At 40.7% G+C, this 14,539-nt stretch overlaps 2 long non-coding RNA genes across 2 annotated transcripts; one reads left to right on the top strand and one right to left on the bottom strand.

The window, feature by feature from the left end:
• The first annotated feature begins 8,816 nt into the window (after nt 1-8,816).
• On the top strand, nt 8,817-10,534 carry LOC144984416 (uncharacterized). Its single transcript, XR_013648067.1, has 2 exons — nt 8,817-8,949; nt 9,336-10,534. It is a non-coding gene; the product is annotated as an uncharacterized LOC144984416 (long non-coding RNA).
• On the bottom strand, nt 8,954-11,202 carry LOC144984415 (uncharacterized). The gene is made up of 4 exons (XR_013648066.1): nt 11,064-11,202; nt 10,167-10,347; nt 9,964-10,094; nt 8,954-9,782 (listed from the first exon to the last, which is right to left on the bottom strand). It is a non-coding gene; the product is annotated as an uncharacterized LOC144984415 (long non-coding RNA).
• Nucleotides 11,203-14,539: the final 3,337 nt, after the last annotated feature.

Below are 14,539 nucleotides of genomic sequence, written 5' to 3'. Positions count from 1 at the left end.
CGACACTGAGGCTTTGACTTGATTTCTAGAGAGAAGGTCCAGAGGCTTAAACTCTCGACAAGCCACCAGGCTGCAGTTTTGCAAACCATAATATTTACATTCAGCATGTGACCTAAATTTCCATATGGCCCATCTAACTTGAAGGGAAGTGGGGAGGGGTGGGGTAATCCATCTTAACAATGACTGGGCATCTCCATCTAATTTATACAGAAAAACAACATGTGGCGTAGATGGCATCCCTTTGATTACATTGTTGTGGGGGCTTCTGCAGTCAGGAATGGCGGGGGACCAAACTCTGCCAGGGTACGCCTGCCAGACTGCTCGGGTCAAGGGGGCCCCCTTTCCACACACAGCCGTTTCACTGTTGAAGCGGCGTCCTTTCCTGCGGCCCGGCTGATGTCAGGGCTGAGGAATGTAGAAAACAGAGCACACTGGGGGGCCTTGTTCTCCCGCTCTGAATAGTCCTTGGACAGGATTCAAACCACATGCCACACACAGAGTGAGGGGGGCCACTTGCAGGAGACAGAGGAGCCCGCACAAGGACAGACTAGTGAAAGAATAGGGTAAATAAATATAGTTTAAAGGATGGAATCTTCAAAGTTCTTACATTAACTGTACAAGGGTGGTTTGAAACAAAGAAAACTACTCAGATATACGACCCTTTTTGGTTTCTGTCGGATTTTCCTCTTCACGTTAAAGTTGGTTCAAGGAATTTAAGGGATAAAATGCTGGGAGTGACTGGTAACTCAGCCCATGTGTTATTGTTTTCTGTGTGTTTGTGAGGATAAAGTCCATTATTGATTTTTTTGATTAGTGAGTGCAGACTCCTAAGGTTGTGTTCAGCAGGATGCCTTTATTTGAGCTGACTTCCAGAGTTAACTTTGCAAAAGCAGGCTGGGTAAAAATCTGTGATAAAGGCCGAATCCAAATTCCTTCCCTACCCACGCAGCTCCCCCCTGTTACTCCATTTGTAAGAACATTTGAAGCTCCAAATGTCCAATGTCCAAAATATTTTTTTCTAAGGAGGAGCCTTGGCAACTGAGGGCTGGGTATCCCTGTGCCGATAGGGTGAGCCGTGTCGCACTTGAAGCGTGGAGGAGAATCTCATATCTTCATGTGGGTGTGCTCTGAGTCAGAGACGTTTACATTTAAATGTAAGTGTTGAGTTTTTGCATGACTTTAAAGTTATAAAATCCATGTTATGCACTAACGTAGATGAAGACATCGAGCGGTACTACCGTCCAAATTTGAAGACACTATTTTCTTATATCTCTTGTCTTCGAGGGATAAATATAGTGACGGTAGGGAAGCTATTTGGATTCTGCCCTATTGTGGAGTTTAGGAAATTGTGTAAATCAAATAAACATGTAATTAATAATCAGTTTAATCAATAGCTCAATCAGTTTAAACAACAAACCCACATTCTAAACCAAATCTCTAAATATTAATGAGTTCTCTAAAGGATTGGACCCAAGCCTTCTCAGTTTAAACTCCATAACTATGTCCCAGAACACCTGGGACCCGAGGCCAGAGTAGCTATAAGGGTGGGGGCACATGACACGTGTAAAGGCGGAACCCCAAAAATAACCCTAAACAAACCTAAAAACAGACTCGGAGTGGTTACAGGGCGTCAGGTCTGCAGCAGTAAACAGAAGTCAATTCAATAAACGGTTGCGGTCGCTCCAGACAACACGGCAGTCATGGTCATGAGGTGGTCAGGATGTTTACGGTGGAGGTAAAAATAAACACGGAGTGTGTCTTCCTGCTCTGCAAAACTAAACTGTCATGTCACTATAGTTCATGGTAAAAACTCCACCCACTCCAAGGTATGCTTTAGGTGAAATGCATCATGGGAATTGTGGTTTCTTGTCTTAAGTTGTGTTAGATCGATTAGTTTTAGTTGGCATGTAAACAGGTTAATTGTTGATAAAGTGAATAGCTTAGGACTTTGTAAATACATTTCAGATATGAACGTTTTTTTATAATAATTGTTGTAAAAATTACAGTGAAACCAATATTAAGGTAAACTTGTAAATTACTGGTAGACAAAATATTGATAAATGATTGCACTTAAAATGAACATGTTCTTTGTGTTTCTAGGTTTTAATAAAGTTTCAAAATGTCTAATGTACCTATTTTTTCTGTAATGATGCTGAAAAAAACGCATTTTTGTGTATGTTTTTTTTTAATGAATTTTGTCTGCAGTGGTGTCCATTTGTGATAATTTCATTTATTTATTGTTTTAGGAAACTTTCACTTGAGATTGATAAAGGAGAAACTACATAAATGAAGTATTTGCAGAGGTACAGGTATATAAAATTAGTCAAAGATTGTTCTGTAGTTTTTTTTTCCATCAATATTTTGTACTTTCATTTTCAGTGTATACATTTCTTTAATGCTGCTAATTCTTTTTAAGATTTTTTGTCTGTTTTGTTGTTTTTTTGTTCCAAAGTTTTTTGTCTCACCTCAAAAAGCTTTTTTTATTATCAATTTATTTCCAACACGCAAATGATAAAAATAAAAAAAAGGAAAGAAATCTAAACAACGGAACTTTAACAACAACTAATAGAAACGAATTGTATGAAAATGTTTAACAAATCAAGCTTTGTTTGGGGGTATTTTTCTGACATATTTTTTGATGAGGGGCACATAAAAAAGATTTTAAAAAGTCAGAGACTTCCACATGTAATTCTTTAAATCAAAATCCTTTTTTTCTAGAGAGAGGAAATGTTTATTTCAGAAACTGCCAAACAAACAGAGCAATACCAAAGTAAAAAAGAAGAAGGGAGTTTCAAAAGACACAATAACCCTTGTGCTATCTTAGGCACTTTACCATTGGGAGTTGGGTCATCTAGACCCACTAGACACTGCGCTGAACCTTTTTTCTTCAATGATTTGTGATCTTCACTGGTGTCCATGGATTACATGAAATGTTTCCACCTTTATCCACCTTTGTCATGATAGGAAGAACACGTCAATGTTAGGGTGGGGTCATCTAAGATAGCACAAGGATTAAAGAGGTTAAAAACCAGATTAAGAAATTACAAAACAGACTGAAAGAGAGAGGAGGGAAAAAAAGCAAAACATATCTATGATAGGAGCAACAAAATGAGATCATGCAGAACCAATAGTGATGAAAAAAAAAGGCTTGAGGGAAAAAAAATGAAATGGCGTCTCCCCAAACTGATGCAAACATTGGACCACAATCAAAAGAGCCCTGAGGAGTGACACAAAGCAAAGGCGGGTTCAGCTTTGATTAGGAGTTCTGCTGGAATGAATACGGGGAAAATAAAAAGATTAAAAATGAAGATTAGGACAAGTTAACAAAGTCAAAACAAAAAACTATGAGCTCAGTGAAGATTATAAAGCTTTTCAAAATAAAATCTATTGATATTAAAGCAGCATATCAGCGAATGTGTCCTTTGACTAAATTAAGAGATTTTTATTTCACACCCAGCAACAGAACTGATGTACAAATAAAAACAAAATGACTCAGCACTTAAATAGAATAGACTGTGCATGCCTTGATTGTCCATTGTTTCAAACACAATATAAGTAGACACTGACTCACTTTGAGTTCACCCATGACGCAGAATGGCTACTCACTCTGTATCTTTGGAAGGAGCTACACTGTGGGACTACAGAGGGGCAGCATCAGAGTAAAAAGTAGTTTTGGAGAAAAACTTTTTTAACCCTTGTGCTATCCTATGCACTTTAACATTGGGAGTTGGGTCATCTAGACCCACTGGACAGTGCTCTGAACCTTTTTTTTTCAATGATTTGTGATCTTCACTGGTGTCCATGGATTACATGAAATGTTTCCACCTTTATCCACCTTTGTCATGGTAGGGAGAACACGTCAATGTGAGGGTGGGGTCATCTAAGATTGCACAAGTAAATCTGGGTGATATGCCTATGGATGGCCTTGCAGCACATCTTCAAATGTCCCTGCCCTCTTTTTGCTAATGTGTCATGAGTTGGGTGTGAGGTATACATTCCTGTGCTTTAAAGGGAGTCTTGTCTGACATCTGGCATTACAATTTAGCTGTTACATAAGGGCTGAGTCCAGACATGCCTATTCCAGGCCACTCTGGTCATTACATTCTCAGACTGTTCCAGATAACTAATAATGCATTTGCCATTGCTATGCAGACGTAAACAATCTATTGTTCTTTATGTTTTACTTCTTTGATGCAAATGATTTTTTATGCATTTTAGTGAGCGACAACCTTGGTTTTGCATACGGTCGTGAAATCTTTGGCTTTTAAGGGTTTTAACCCCAGTCAGTGCATCCAAACAGATCAATTGAAGGACATATTTGATCATTATTGGGTTATCAGATTTTTTTAACCCTTTACTATTGAAGCTTTAGCTCCAGTTTTGACATTGTTTCAGCTACCGTCACTCTTCAACCGCTACTAACGTAATTCTAGAGGATTCAGAATAATTTGCTGATTCTGATACAGATAAAAACTCTGTTATGCAACACTTTACATTTGCAAAGCAAAGCTCTACCTTTCTCTGAGTTTTTCCACATGTTCGTCCAACAGATGAGGTCTGACAGAGATTGCTGTCAGACCTCATCTGTCAGTCTGTCTATCTCCACAAAAAGGAGCTCAAAGCTGATCCTTGATGCAGTCCCATCTTCACCTGGACTTCTCCATCACACCTGCGGTATATCTCACCACTGTCTCACAGCTGTCAGACACCCAAATAAATGATAAAAACAGACTTCCTCATCCAAACTACAGCTCCTCTTTACGTTTTGACTTTCTCCAGATCTAGAATACACAAAGCAGTTCCTTCTGACCTTCTCTGTTCTTCTCCAGAAGCATCCTCAAAAATAAATATTATTTATGTTTGTCTTCTTCAGCATGAAACCTGATTGTTGCTCAAAAAGTGCTCATTACTGATCTCAGCCTTCCTGAAACCCACACAGCACTCTTCCTTTTTTTCAACTTCCACCACTTGGCCCTCTGCTCTCCTCTTGTCCTCCTCATCTTCCTCATCATCAGTCATTCTACACACCACCATCCACAGTCACAAACTGATCTTCCTCCGATTACATCGTCTGCATAAGATAGAATCAACTTGTGTGCCCCTCCCTCTAGGTCTTAAGTCACTCTATGCTACTTTCCTTTCAGGAAGCATGAGGTCATCACTGCCATTTTCATCCTCTGAGCAAAGACCTCCAACATCTGTCCCTGACTGAATACATAGAGGGATGGAGCTTTTCCGATTGTCACTTTTCCAAAGGTAGTTTAAAAATTACTTTATTCCCACTTCTTACAGTTTTGCTTCACAACTTTTGAAAGACAAATATATATTTATGACAATATATACATGTTTATTCTATTGAAAATAAGGACCAAATGACTGACCAAGAATGAAGATAATGGAAAACAGTTAATGCCCAGCAATTAATGAGCGCTCACATGCTAATTGAGCTTTTCACCAGCAATAAATCACAAAAACTCTTATTTTCAGATACTAATACTGTGAAAATTATTCACATATGTCATTCCGCCACTTTATGGCAGAAACTGGTGGTGTAGGACCCACCATGAAGGAGACCAGGATTAAACAATGAAGAAAGAAAACAAAAACTTCAACATAAAACAAAGGAGCAGGACAAGCTGGACAAAGCAGCTGAACATAAAACTAGACACTTAAATACAGTGAGGACAATTAACTAAAATCAAGACAGCTGTGGATGATTGGCAACCTGAATCTGGTGAGACTAACATGGAAAACAGCAATCAGACCCAAAACAAGAACACAACTGAAAAACCAAACCAAAGTGCTCAATCTCCACATTTTACCCTTCACTTTTGTTTCAAAGTTAGTCTTGACGTCAGCTGGGAGACTATCTCATCATGAGGGGACATACCTCTGATTGCTGTTGTTCATTTAGATAACAAAGTAGGCCACAGCTTTGTTTTTAAAGACTCCTACCATCTTCTACATTGTAGTTCAGTCCAAATGATGCAACCCTTTATTATGCACAGCTTACAGTCTAAGAAGACGACTGTTAAAAAATGCATGTAAACAGCACTTAAGGCCATGTTGACTGCAGTGGCTTTGTGATTGGTTGATGCAATAAGAAACATTTTTGCTGCTTCCGAAAAAAAAAAGTGGTCCTTACACCACCGAAATGCAACAGAAATCCCTTTTTTAATCCAAGAGACACCCCAGAGACATTCATCAACTGTAGAGGGGGTGGGGGCAACACGCCCGCCCACCAGCTTTGAGTTGCATTCAAAGCATTAGTGGCTGCAAAAGAAAAGGGCTTTTGGGCAACACTTCTGATTCCAAAACCAATGGTTTTAAGGATGTAGGGAGGGATTTAGACGAGATAAATGTTTGTAAGAAGTCTACAACACGTAAACAGCCTGATTTGCATTTGTGGAGACGCATCCACTACAACAAAGAGATGAGGAGTTTAGTTCCAGAATGAGACATCAGCCCACGCGCACAGGAAAAGCCATGGTTTAGTGTGTGACCCAAATGTCTGTTTTTTTTTTCAATCAGAACGCAATATCAGCTTCAAATAAACAAGTTTCGAGTCAGAAAAATTATTTAAGATAGTAAATTGTAAAGCCAAATGCCTCAAAACATTAGCTGCGTTTACATGGACAAAAGTAATCGGAAAGAACGCCTGATCGGAAGAAAAATGTGTCATGTAAACACACCGTACGGAATACTCTGCCCTGATCAGACTCGTTCGATCACGATAGGCGGGTTATGCCGATCGTTGTTCGTGTAAACGGTTCATTCTGATCGTGTGTCACTTCTGCTTTGGTTTAACGTCACGCATAGATGGTGTTTCGCTCCAGAGAAAGCTTAGGAGCTCAAACAGGACCGACTGGCTGCTCTGCGGGGGCCCGGCGCAAAGCGCCACCTCGCTCTCTTCGCCTCTCCCCTCACTTACACCCCTCACGAGGCGGGTGCAGGGAGGGAGCGCTTCATGCCCCGTGACGTCTGGACCCTGCGTGGTCCGGGCTCGGGTGCCGGTGAACCGAGCGAACTGTGTCTCTGAGCAGAGCAGTCGGATTTATAACTTTGTGTTTGAGGGGGAAGAGAGGAGGATGCTTTGTTACGTGTGCGTTTTGTTGTTTTGTTATGTGTGGGCGAATTCGGACTGCGATCCTTCCCGCGGCTCTGGGTTAGCGGCTGCCTGACTTAGGAGAACCATGTGTCCGAGCAGAACTTAGGCCATCAGGTCACACAGCGGCTTTGGGCAGTGTGTGAGCTTTTCAAAGCAGAATGTCGCTCAGTCCTTAGAAACCGTACAAACAATCACGTGGATTTGTGCTTCCAGTCGTGTCCCGACTAAATAAAGGCTGATGTTATTCCCGCAGATTGCGGCTTTTCCCGCATGGATTTTATGTTCATCAAACAAGGCTAATGTTGTTAGTGTGTTAGTCTTCTCATAACCCTGGCTTCTTCCACACAAGTAAAAGCACTGACCACACGGAAAAAAATTTACTGATGAGCGAACAGGTGCTTCGTAATATTCATAACAGTAATAAAAGCACGTTTAAAAGATCGTCTCGTATATTACAGAGCTGCTGCGTAAATGTATATGGCAGCTAGGTTTGTTTACAACGGGGTCATTTCCTCTTCCGGTATTGTCAACACTACTGTATGGTGTCAAAATAGCGCCTAAAGAATTGTGCATCAAAACAGTAAAACCGCGGATCAAAACCCCAAATCTGTGAATCAAAATGCATAAATTGAGAACCAAAACCTATTATTTGCAACATGCCCAAATGATTTATTCCGACCGAAAGTGTGACCATGTGAACGTTCGTTCTAATCGGAAAAAGTTTTTCTGATCCCATGGACACGGTTGAATTTTAATCCGACCATTGATCCGTTCAAGATATTTTGTGCATGCAACCGCGGCTATTGGCGTTTTTGGTCTCAAAGGGCCTGTTCACCAAATACAAATTAAACTATATTATAAACTTGATTTTCATTCTCCACACTGTAAACGGTCCATAAAAGCTTCCTGCACATTCCAAAAGACCTGAGTCTCCCCATTGTGTGGAACCACCTGTTTTTTTTTACGTTTTTGTTGTTTTAATGTATTATTGGAATTCAACTAAACAAGCTCTTGGTCATGTTTGTGTAGGACAATTTTTAAGTCAAATACGTCTCAACTAAACAAAACTTCTTAATATGAGATTTTATGTGCAATTGATTCAACATAGTTCACACAGTACACAGGTTAATCTTCTTTTGGCCCTTCCAATTTACAACCATTAGATGGCGTTAAGTTGGAAAATGTTTGCTTTTTGCTCAGAAGAAGAAGCCTCATGTAGACTCAGGCTGTGTCCGAATTACCGCCCTAACCCCTAACTACTAAAACCCTATATAGTGCGGCACGGACACCCGTGCTCACTAGTTTTCTCTTTCGGGTGTTTTCAAATGGCGCTTGGCACGGAAACAAAGTGGCGCATTACTGCCACGACCTGGTCTGGAGGGGAACTACTTCTATTTAACGCGGAGAATGACACCCATTTGTCAAATTAAAAATATAATAAATATGAACATTTTATGAAGACTATTTATGAATCTGCTGAGTTCTGATCATGGAAAATGTGGCTGATTTATAAATAATAAAATTACAAACACATTGGTGTAGATTTTATGTATTAGTTGATAAATAAACCCCCATGTTATTACTCCATGGCAATATTTATTTTTGTGCCGCTGAACGATTTACGGGCTCTTGCGAGGAGGCATTTTTTTTCTGTAGTTTTCTCTTCTACCTTACTGAAAATAGCTTTAAATATGAATCTGTCCGTGTTCCTGGCAATAATTCAACCGTTTTTGATGGGATCAAACCAAAAACGAGCAGATATGCACCATCACAGGACGGCAAGGAGAAGCAGGCGTCTCAGAAGATTTCCTCTGGAAGCCCTGGCCAGACATGAACAACCTGTGAGTTAAACTTAAAGTTTTTTATTAGTTCAATTTAAGCATTTGTCACTAATTGTGCTCAAGGTTACACAGTCTGCTGGGTAAGAGTTTAAAATTCTTTTTCAACACTGGACTATTAACTGTATAGTCTAACTACATGAAACACTTGTGAGATCAAAGTTTAGTATTTTTTATTCAGAGTCAAACCATATAACTTGATTTAAACAAAAATACTTTAATTTTTAAATATTTATATAAAAATCCAAAAACCCAGCCAAAAAACACGCGATTTTCCAGCATTTATAAATACGTCATAAACTAAAATGTAAGACATCAGAATAAAATGAAACATTAAAAAAAATCAGATTTAATTTTCTCAATGAAATAATTATTTTTCTATTTTCCAGGGTCTTCCACGTCTCTACTGCTTTGCCAACATAAAGGTGTCTGTCGTGGCCCTTCACGCTGACGCTCAGTCCGACACAAAACCAGACCGGCAGACCTGCAGATCGGTTGACCCGCAGGACCATTGAGCATCTGGTGGAGCAGCTTCGGGCTCCTCACACTCTGGGGGGGGGGCACAGGAGACTGAGGTCCTGGTGTTTCTTTTCTGGCTGGCATGTGGCACATCTTACGGTGTGGTAACCAGGGCCTTTGACATGCCACGGTCCACTGTGAGCGACGTTGTCCACAGGACGGCAGACCGCATCCTCCAGCTGATGAGCAGGGTCACCCAGCATCCAGTGGGAATGAACTACCATAAGTCACCTCTGGTTTTATAGCAGCTTGCTTGGTCTTCCACCTTCCAAAAGGTCGTGGGGAGCATTGAGAGCTGCCACTGAAGAATAAAGGCCCTAAAAGAAAATACAGCTTGTTATTTTAACAGGAAGCTTTTTTATTCCATTCAACTGCAGGCTGTAGGTGACTCTAAGCCAAATTTAGAGATATTTTTGTTGGGAATCAAGTTCAAGGATCAGTCCACAGTTCACAGGTTCTACGTAAAAGCCCCATTTATGTAAATCAAACATTACCCACCTGAAGGATCCTTTTGGGTGATGGTGGGTATCCCTGCATTGCTCATCCCATCACGCTGCTGACACCCTACAGAGAACCCATGAGGAATGCGGTTCAGGCCCGTTACAACCAGAACCACTCCAGAACACGCTCTGTGGTGGAGAGAGCATTTGGCAAATGAGGAGGAGAGCAATATTTCTGGGGGCACTGGAAGTAAAACCAACCTTTGCAATGAAAATCATTGCCTGCAGTTCAGTTCTGCACAATCTGTGCATCAGCGAAGGGGACTGCTGGGAGCCACAGATGTTGAGCCACACCAGGAACCAGTAGGACGGGGAAAGTGGCGTCCGTCTGCGAGGACAGATCTCTGCTTTCCTTTCAGCTCCAACTGTGACACACATGACTCTAGAAGACCAGGATTATTGTTAAGATGTATAAAAATAAATGTTAACATAAAACGAAAATGTAAATATGTACATTTGATATTTATATGAAAATCCCTTTGAGATTGTTAAAAATGGCTCAGATTTAAATAATGCATTTAAATAATTCATTTTTGTTCATGCATTTATTAAACAAATTGCAAAAACAACGACGACGTTACATTTTTGAACAATATTTTAAACTCAGGTAAGCTTAACAGACTCTCCTGTCACTCTTTGTCCCTTCGTGCTCTTTCCTCCTCTCCTCTTTCAACAACAACCTTTACCCCAACATGACAACGATTACAGTTTAATGATAAATAAATACAAATCTGATCAAGTGTCTCTCACTCCCATCCGGCACGAGCTAGCCTGATAACAAACAGGCTTTCTCCATCCACAGATGGATCAGATTTTCCTTATCCTCGTCTGTCCCTACATATATAAACACATTTTAAAAATGTGTTAATAACTTATGACTACGGTTAGAACTCACTGCTTTTTGATGTACTATCAACAGCGTTTGTTTTTAGCCTTCAATGCTAATTCGCGCTAGCGTTAGCTTTAGCATTACCGAAATTGATGAGCTTCAAAACAATGTAGGTTGTCGATTGAGGAATATAACATATTAAACAAGTCATCTTACGTATTTACAAATATATTTTACAACATATACAAGATACTTTTAAATATACTTACATTTTTAAGTCCTCTTTCTAGCGCAACCGTCCGCCATCTTTGAATAATTCAAACGCAGTGTATTGTGGGTCACACGCAATGCATTCTGGTATGAACGCAGTGCATTCTGGGCAATATTCGCCGATCGAGTGAGCATCGATCCACACTGGTTTTTCGTAGAGAATTCTGGGAAATTTCTAGTGCACATGATTTTTGAACTGTAGATTCGGACAGCACTACAAAATGGCGACCGCACTATATAGTGCACTATATAGGGGTTAGGGCGGTAATTCGGACACAGCATCAGACTCCAGGGTCTGCACAGTGGAAAAGTGGTTAGCGCCCTTACCCTCCAGCTCTGGTTCAAATCCCAGCCAGGACCCTTCTGTGTGTAGTTTGCATGTTCATTCTACCTGTGTTTCCTCCCACACTCCAAAAACGTGCTTCATAAGTTGATTGCGTATTCTAAATCGCCCCTTTTTGGAAATGATTCATTTGATGTATTTTAGTGGTGTCCATAACGAGGTTGGGCCTATTTTGACATCATCCTCTATATTTAAGGTTTTTGTCATCTTTTCCCTTTTGACATAAGTGGCTCAAATGAGTCTTGTATTTGCACAGGTTTCTTAAGAAATTGAAGCATGGAAAATTTCCATCCAAATTTCTGTACCCAAATCTTTACCATGTTAATAGTGAGTCAGTGAAATAGCACTGACGACAAAGAGGGTTTCTTTTTACAGTTTCATTAGAGCTAATGAACAAGTACATTTTCACTCCAAATAAATGATATGAACAAAGAGATTTCAAACAAAGCAGGAGTTTTGCTGAAAACCATGTTTGGCTGAACCTTTTGCCCCACCATGGACTGGGTCAGGAGGGAGCTAAAGATCAGAGCCAGGAAGACCCAGATTGACATCTCAAGCTCAGTGAGCTGGTTCTGCTCATGTGTGGCTCCATTTACCAAAATTGTTCAGCCCAGAGAGAAGAAAAAACCCATTGCCTTATTTTCCTACTTGAAGAAGGCCATGGAGAGGACTTTCCTCAGAAAACCTCCAAATGCCTGGTGAATTCTTGACCTGCTATAGTTTAAATACAAAACTTACATTACAGGGCGAATAATGCCATTTTCTCAATATAATCATAGACGTAAATCTGCCATTTGAGCAACTTTATTAGCAGCATCCTCGTAACATTAAACAGCCAGTTGCTGAATACACCCAAGTGGAACCTGGTCTGGGAGCAGGAACCACTCTTGGACCCATCTTTGGAGGTGCTTTGGGTTCGTTTCCAATCGGACTGAGCTTCGATTTGCTCTGAGATTCTTCAGTCTGAATACGATCCGTTCCCGCACCGTAGCCAGTGGTCACGTGATGTAAACACAGTAGGAATGTAGCAACCGATGAGAAATGGACAAATATAAAGCAACGATTGTTGTTTTTTCAAAGAAGAAAAAAAAGGTTCCAACTTCTTGTTAGAATATTTATTTTAACACCACTGAAAATGCTTCTTACGTGCTTTTCTGTGCCTCGTGACACGGCACGTGCCTGGTGCTGCTGTGACGTCATCTTGAAATCTACCTTGTAGATCCTCTTAAAACATTGCCATGACACCACACAGGTGAGTCACAGCAAATCAATGTGATTGGATGAATGCAGGCTCATCAAAACAATATTTTATGTGATACACATTGCTTCTCAATAAATCTATATGTCATAAACGCTTATCAGTGGACCGTGTAGTCATCTTCTTGCCAGAAACCGCCCACCCCTGCCAGCATGCCTCCACCGGACCAAAGAAGTGATTAAAAAGTGTTGAGCCTGATGTTGATACTGACGTTCAGAATTAGTCAGCGAAATATAAAGTTTGAATGAACTATACCGACAAGGACTGCAAAGCGCAGGACTTCCATAGTTTCTGCCTCTAGTTGCTTTGCCCTGCCCTGGCAATTCCAGGCCAAGGAGAGAAAAGATCTTTAGTCATGTGGTTTTGTTTACAAGCTTTAGTCCGGAAAAGGAAAGTCTGCTTGAAGGCAGTTTAAATACAAACACAAGGTTCAGGATTTGATCCGGACAAAAGTAAGCAGATGGGGTTTAGACCAGGAGTGTCAAACTCATTTTCAACCACATCAGCATAGTGGTTGTCCTTAAAGGGCCAGATATAACTTATACATGTAACTAAATGTAATGAAAAATAAACATAACAACTCCTTAATGGTAAATTGCTCATATATTTATTTATTATAACTTTATTGTATAAGAAAAAACTCTAGCATAAATCCTTTTAAATTTGATCCTGTCAGGTTAGGTTATATGGACAGTGTTTAAGTCCTAATGTACAGTTGCCCAATCCGATATTGCAAGTCCAATTCCCCCTAAATATGAATAAATACACACCCATTTTTATTCTAAGCAATGAAAAGCTTTTATGCTCTTGCGGGCCACATAAAATGACATGGCGGGCCACATTTTTGTTTACTTTGTTCAGCTGCCAGTGGAGCCACTTTCAGAAAGGAGCAGATGGATTTTCGACATGTGACCGAGCAACTTGACACGCATCAAGAATAAGCCTGATGTGCTGGAGAGAATCCAGTAGTTTTCTAAACTTAAACTTCCTTCAGCATCCGATTATAAAGAAAAGTTCATGATTTTGTGGTCTGGTTCCAACAAGGGTCTATGCTGATGTGTGCTGAACAGGGGGCAACATGGACAGAAATAAGACACTTGACAAGCCACCATTAGGTATCACCTAACCCTTAAGGCCCGTACACACCGGGACGAATATTCGCCAGGCGTTATTCGCCAGCGTTTTTCGCCACGTCTTTTGTGTTCACACCCAGGCGATTTTCGCTGACGATGAGCCGAGCGAACATGCAATTTCATTCCCTGACATTAGATGGCACTTAATGTAAACAGAAATACTCCTGTACACAAGGTGGCGCTGCGCAACTTTACGATTCTTAAAGTCGCTTTTCACTCAGAAGAAGAGAGCAAGTATTTACGCGCTTGTCAGAATCAAACAAAGAAAACATGAATATTTCAAGCATCAGTAGCTCCAACTGGTACTTGGTAAGGGGATATTTAAGAATGTCCGTCATTATTTCTTCGCGGCAGTGTAGACGCTACTTGGCGTCTAACTTCTTCGCTGGTATGTGTGCTCAGAAAGGCAGTTTTGTGTTTGAGCGCCCCCAAGTTGTGTTTTACTGTAACTTCAGAAGCTCCAGACACGTGTGCAAAAGCGCCATTCTCATTGGTCGAATAGATTTCGACGCGACGCGTCGAAAAAAAAAAACGAACCCGAGGCGTTTTTTTTTTTTTTGACGCTTTGGCGCTTGGCGTTTTTTCGCCTCGGTGTGCACACTCACATTGGTGCCCTTTGTTTAGTCACGAGGCGTTAAACGTCGGCGAAAATCGCCGGCGAAATTCGTCCCGGTGTGAACAGGCCTTTACTGTGGAGGCTCTAAGCAGCAAATCCACCACTAGATTGTTACAGCCTCCATA

The sequence above is a fragment of the Oryzias latipes genome, chromosome 16 (genome assembly GCF_053564925.1).
Source record: "Oryzias latipes strain Hd-rR chromosome 16, Olatipes_Hd-rR_3.1".
In the NCBI taxonomy this organism is placed as follows: Eukaryota; Metazoa; Chordata; class Actinopteri; order Beloniformes; family Adrianichthyidae; genus Oryzias; species Oryzias latipes.
Note: the sequence above shows the minus strand (reverse complement) of the source record. Positions and strands in the feature narration are given on the sequence as shown.